The sequence below is a fragment of the Panthera pardus genome, unplaced genomic scaffold, assembly GCF_024362965.1.
Source record: "Panthera pardus isolate Hobbes unplaced genomic scaffold, ASM2436296v1 HiC_scaffold_10, whole genome shotgun sequence".
Classification (NCBI taxonomy): domain Eukaryota; kingdom Metazoa; phylum Chordata; class Mammalia; order Carnivora; family Felidae; genus Panthera; species Panthera pardus.
In genome coordinates this window covers 98,336,172-98,342,238 of record NW_026526655.1, presented here as the reverse complement: position 1 = coordinate 98,342,238, position 6,067 = coordinate 98,336,172, and the positions used below count along the sequence as shown (strand labels likewise).

The 6,067-nt window shown below is 34.0% G+C and overlaps 1 pseudogene; it reads right to left on the bottom strand.

Annotated features, from left to right (window-relative positions):
• Positions 1-3,084: 3,084 nt before the first annotated feature.
• LOC109269656 (nucleophosmin-like) lies at positions 3,085-4,517 on the bottom strand (annotated as a pseudogene).
• Positions 4,518-6,067: the final 1,550 nt, after the last annotated feature.

The window sequence follows — 6,067 nt, the reverse complement described above, 5'->3', positions numbered from 1 at the left end:
AACAGGCACATGAAAACATGTTCAACGTCGCTCCTTATCAGGGAAATACAATTCAAAACCACACTCAGATATCACCTCACGCCAGTCAGAGTGGCCAAAATGAACAAATCAGGAGACTATAGATGCTGGAGAGGATGTGGAGAAACGGGAACCCTCTTGCACTGTTGGTGGGAATGCAAATTGGTGCAGCCACTCTGGAGGTTCCTCAGAAAATTAAAAATAGACCTACCCTATGACCCAGCAATAGCACTGCTAGGAATTTACCCAAGGGATACAGGAGTACTGATGCATAGGGGCACTTGTACCCCAATGTTTATAGCAGCACTCTCAACAATAGCCAAATTATGGAAAGAGCCTAAATGTCCATCAACTGATGAATGGATAAAGAAATTGTGGTTTATATACACAATGGAGTACTACGTGGCAATGAGAAAGAATGAAATATGGCCCTTTGTAGTAACATGGATGGAACTGGAGAGTGTTATGCTAAGTGAAATAAGCCATACAGAGAAAGACAGATACCATATGTGTTCACTCTTATGTGGATCCCGAGAAACTTAACAGGAACCCATGGGGGAGGGGAAGGAAATAAAAAAGAAGTTAGAGTGGAAGAGAGCCAAAGCATAAGAGACTCTTAAAAATTGAGAACAAACTGAGGGTTGATAGGGGGGTGGGAGGGAGGGGAGGGTGGGTGATGGGTATTGAGGAGGGCACCTTTTGGGATGAGCACTGGGTGTTGTATGGAAACCAATTTGATAATAAACTTCATATATTAAAAAAAAAAAAAAAAGAACAACCTATAAGTTTAACTCTGCTTCAATCAATAAATATTCATCAACCAGTAAAAAAAAGAAAAGAAAAGAAAAGAAAATGCCTTTACTAAAAATATACAAGACTTATATGAATAAAGTTACAAGACTGTGGAAGCAAGAAGAAAAGTTTAAAAAAAATGGTGAAATGCAGAGATTCCCTTTTGTATCATGTCAGTTTTCTATAAACCAATTAGTAAATTTAGTGTAAGCTCAGTGAAAATTTCAATGAGTATACATCTGTGTGTCTCTCTGTGTTTAAATTTGCAATGTGTCAAAATATTTTTTAATGTTTATTTATTCTGGGAGAGACAGAGAGAGCTTGAGTTGGGGAGAGGCAGAGAGGGAGACAGAGAATCCCAAGCAGGCTCTGCACTGAAAGGTTCTACTCTCCCTCATGTGGGGCTCTAACTCATAAACCGTGAGATCATGACCCAAGCAGAAATCAAGAGCACACACACACATACACACAGAATAATGAAAAATAACTTATCCTAAATTATATTAAAACATATAACAAAAAAACAAAAATTACAACAAGATCTTATAGATGCAAGACTAGAATAACCACTGGAAAATTTTTTTGGAAGTTTAAATATACCCAGGACACAATGATAATCAGAATACAGGAAAACAAGTATTTCAAATGGACAAGCGAAAGATGGATTATTCAAAAAGTGTTATTGGGATAACTTCCAGCCATTACATAATAAGCCAGTGCTCCCTAACTTCACCAAAATAAATTCCATACAATCTATGATTTAAATATAAAAATATGTATAAAATATTGGAAAATGTGAGGAAAGGTGTGTGTGATATAAATCTTAAAACAAAATATTGACAGATTTCACCACATAAAATTTTTAAATGGCACAGTAAAAAGCACCACAGAAAATGTTAAGGGAAAACAAAAATGTAAACGTTATATGGAACAAACTGACATAATGATATATTTTTAAAAAGATGCCTTACAACCCAATAGAAAGACGAGCAAAAAGTATGAACATAAGATGTAGGGAAAAAATTGAGAAGTAATAAATATATGTGGAGATAATCACCTTCATTAATTATCAAGTAATGCAAATTTTTTTTTCATATATCAAACTTGAAGATATTCCATAGATGATTTATAAACCATTTTTTTATATACAGAGAAAAGATAATTTTTATTTTGCAGAAAATATAAATTAGCCTAACCTCTCTGGAGAATAATTTAGTCATATTTAGCCAAATTTAAAGCACTTCGAACTCTAAGACTTTATCATATATAATTATCCATGTATGAAAACAATATGTGTGTGCCTACATATGTAATAGAGTGTGTATGTACATACATAAATATACAAAAACATATATATACACACATATATACATGCACTTACAAATGTCCTTTGATGCATTGTTTGTGAAAGCCAAAAGTGAGAGAAGACTGATTTAGTCTTCTTTGACTCATCCATACTATGGAATATTATATAAAAATAAGAGACGAAATAGATCTCTCTGCATTCAATGGAAAGATACCCATGGCATATTTGTTAGTCTGAAATACATTCTGCAGAACAGTATGCACAGCATGATCTGATTTATGTCCTAATTAATATTTACATGTGTTCTCCTTGATATACAGCTATTTTAAACTTCAATATGGTTAGGATTTTTTTAAGGACATATATTGATTTTAAAATGAGCTGGCCACAGAAATATATTAAAAGGTGTTTCTTAACTTCGTCCCCAAAACACAGTCTAAATGGACTGTTATCAAAAGATTACAATGTACTAATAGACATTACACATTTAAATATATATTGCATGGTTCAGATGGCATCTGTAGGGGCTTCAATGTCTTAAGTCAAATTAGTTTTTGCTGTGTAAGTCACTGACAATAGTAGTGAAATGGATGATTGGGCAAGAGGAAATGTGTACGTACACAGAGGAAAAAAATGAGTAAAATTATGATAGCTTCTATATTCTTTTTTTCTTTCTTCCTAACCTTTTTTATTTCTCTTTACTTCTGTCTCCCTTCTGATATTTATTGCATACCTACTATAAAAGTCAAGCCATGTGAAATAATTGACCTAACTGTTTTTGATGTATAACAAAATCCATTCCCTATGATTTGATCTCATACATTTTAGTCAATCTCCATTATATTCCTATATGGTGAACATTATTACCCACATTTCTCTTTCTCCCTCTCTCTCTCTCTCTCTCTCTCTCTCTCACACACACACACACACATGCATACATACATGTGTATGCACACACATACACACACACACCATTGAGAAAGTTACTTAAGCTTCAAATAATTTATTTTGTATTTTATTAATATACTGAGTTTATTTCACATGTATATTTTTGTCTCCCCATTTCCATTTGTCTGACCACCACTGCTATCATAACATTCCACACATATTTAAAACCAAGCAAAGGAAAAGCTCCATTTTGAAAAACTAAACAGACATTTTGGAGAACACATTTTTGGCAATGGGACCTGGATAATAATTATCAGACATGGTATGGAAAGTTGACACTTTGCATTAGTATATCAACTACTACATAAATGAAATAAGATGGGAAATTTTAACAAACTAAAAAAAAATATTTCCTTTAAGAGACTTCCTTCACTGCCAGCGACCTTGAATAGCCTCTCTGGTCAGTCATCCAGAAGCAACTCTCCACACTGTTGATGAACTTGGCTTCCAGGTTAGGAAGATAGCCACATTTACTATATTTGCTTACATGTTTGTTTTACTGTCTTCTACAGAACTAAGTTCTTTTGGTGTCTTGGGAATGTTTTTGCTGTTTTTTGAAGGATTCTTCACCTTTTGATCTTAGTGTTAATGGTTTTGCATCTTTTTCATTCTGGTTTGATTTTTGTGCATTTTTTGGCTTGAGTATTACATATAGTATCACATATACATTTGTTTGCTGAAGTTTTTGCTTCACTTCCTCCTTATCAAAATCATCATCTTCAATATCTTCGTCAACATTATCAACTCCAAGTTTTGCTTTTTTCTGTGGAAACTTGCTACCACTTCCAGAAGCAGGTCATTTTCCAGATGTACTTAGGGGGTTCACATGACTCAGCATCTTCCTCTACAGCTACTGAGTCCTGTTCGCTAATATGCATAGACCCCAAACCATACTTAGCCTTAAGACCACAGGTGGTGGTGTTTCAGAGCCCCAAGACAAACCAGTGACTGTACCAACATTTTCAAAGTTGTCATTGAAGTACAATTGGACTGCCTTCACAATTCATTGCCCCTGCTTCCACAATGTACAATTCATCCTCTGCATAAACCCCTAAACTGATTGTTTTTAAAGAAAACTTGCGTTCATTTTCATCATTTCCCACTTTAAAGTCAGCTTTTAGTTCACAACAGTTCTTGGGGCTGGAAGTCCAAGATTGGGATGCCATCAGTGGGGGACCCTCCTGCAGGGTGTAGATGTCTCATTGTATCCTCACATGGTAAAAGAGGCTTATATTACAAAGAATGTAAATTTCTTGCATAAGAATACACAACAAGTCAGTGCAAGAGCCCACATTAGAAAGAGAAGCTTGTGTGACACCAAATGACAATATTTTATCTTATTTAATGATGTGTTTATGTCATGAATGGTTTGCATTTCTTTGTATTATTGCAGATTATCACTATGTTGTTTTGTTTTAATCATTCACTCATTCTTTTTTCACTCACCATTTATTGAAAAATTTCTGATGGTATGCCAGTAAATGCTTAGTCACATGCTCTCTGGGGAAAAACTCTTTCCCTACCTAATTCTGTATTAGAAATACTCCCACCACGCCTAATGTCAAACTACCAATGCAACACCAAACAGCTTGAACAGTTCTTTAAAGCCTAACAATCAGCTCTCACACACTAGCACGAGGGAGACCCAGCACTCCACATATCACTTTCCATATACCACTATATTCCAGAAATGTGATTTCTGTCTCTGCATAATCCAGGATCTAGAAAAAGAAACCGATAATCAACAACACAAATGATAAATTTTAGAAAAATAGAATATTTTCAAGTCTGTTGTCTTCCTGACTCTTTCATCTTTTCAATGACTATTTATAATAATGTTGCCAGTTGAAAGTTATTTTAATCCCTCTCAAAACTATAATATAGGTCATTAAAATTTACCCTAGAGTTTAGCCAGAAAAATATTGTAAATCAAATCTACTTCAAAGCCTTTTATTCATTTCCAGTGAGTAAAAATTCCTTAATGTTATTTCACCTTGTATATCCTCCCTAATGTGACTTTTACTAGCTCTATAATGAATTAGAAGAGAACTAAATAGTAGTAACTACCCGTGTTACATGGGATAATTACTGTAATCACACCATCATGATTCTCTATATTGATGTATTTTTCCTTCAACACACCCAGAAAATTATTTACTTCTAAGATGATGAATGACTTACAACAACAATTCAGACAGGTATTATGATGATAGGTAATAGGGTAAACACAATTTTCCCTTGAAATAGAAACACAACATATTCTGTATTTTAGCATGTGTAGATTCTGTGTTTAAAGATACTCTAAATTTTGCAGACATCAAGTGGGGGCTCTGATTAGGATAAGCCTCATGACATTGACAAAGAGAGATGTTTTAAACATAGTTTCTTCCTGAAACACACTATGTTCTTCACACTAAAAAAAAAAAAAAGAAACAACAGTTCATTTTTTTGTGTGTGAGAAAGCCTGTTTCACTTAGCAAAAATGTTGATGGCTTAAAGGCGGCCTAAATGACAAATTACTAAGTAATTTTAAATATGTCATTTTAACTACTTGAACTGAATTGTTTTCTTGTGTAGGTAAGTATGTTGAAAAAATAAAGTAGTTTATAAAACCTTTCACCTGAAAACTCTTTTCATTATTATAGTGTCAGCAATTCAACACTGAGTCTGATACTCTGTAATGTGAAAGAGACAAAGTTTCTGCAGAAAGATATAACTCATTTGTTGATATAAGACCATCTTCCCAGCCACAATACCAAAGATGCTTTTAGAGCAGCGTGCTGCTACAGATAGATATGTCTGTAGATATGTCTGTACAGATAGATATGTCAATTACTATAGGCTGAACAACTGGTGGTCTTAAACATACTTGTATTACTGGTTTTTAAAAATTACACAAATTCTGGTTGCATATACCTTTATTTAAAGCCATCACAGTAATTAGAATGGTTTTTGGTACTGTTTTTGTCTCAAGCTAGAGTTATTTGGAGTTCAACTGTCACA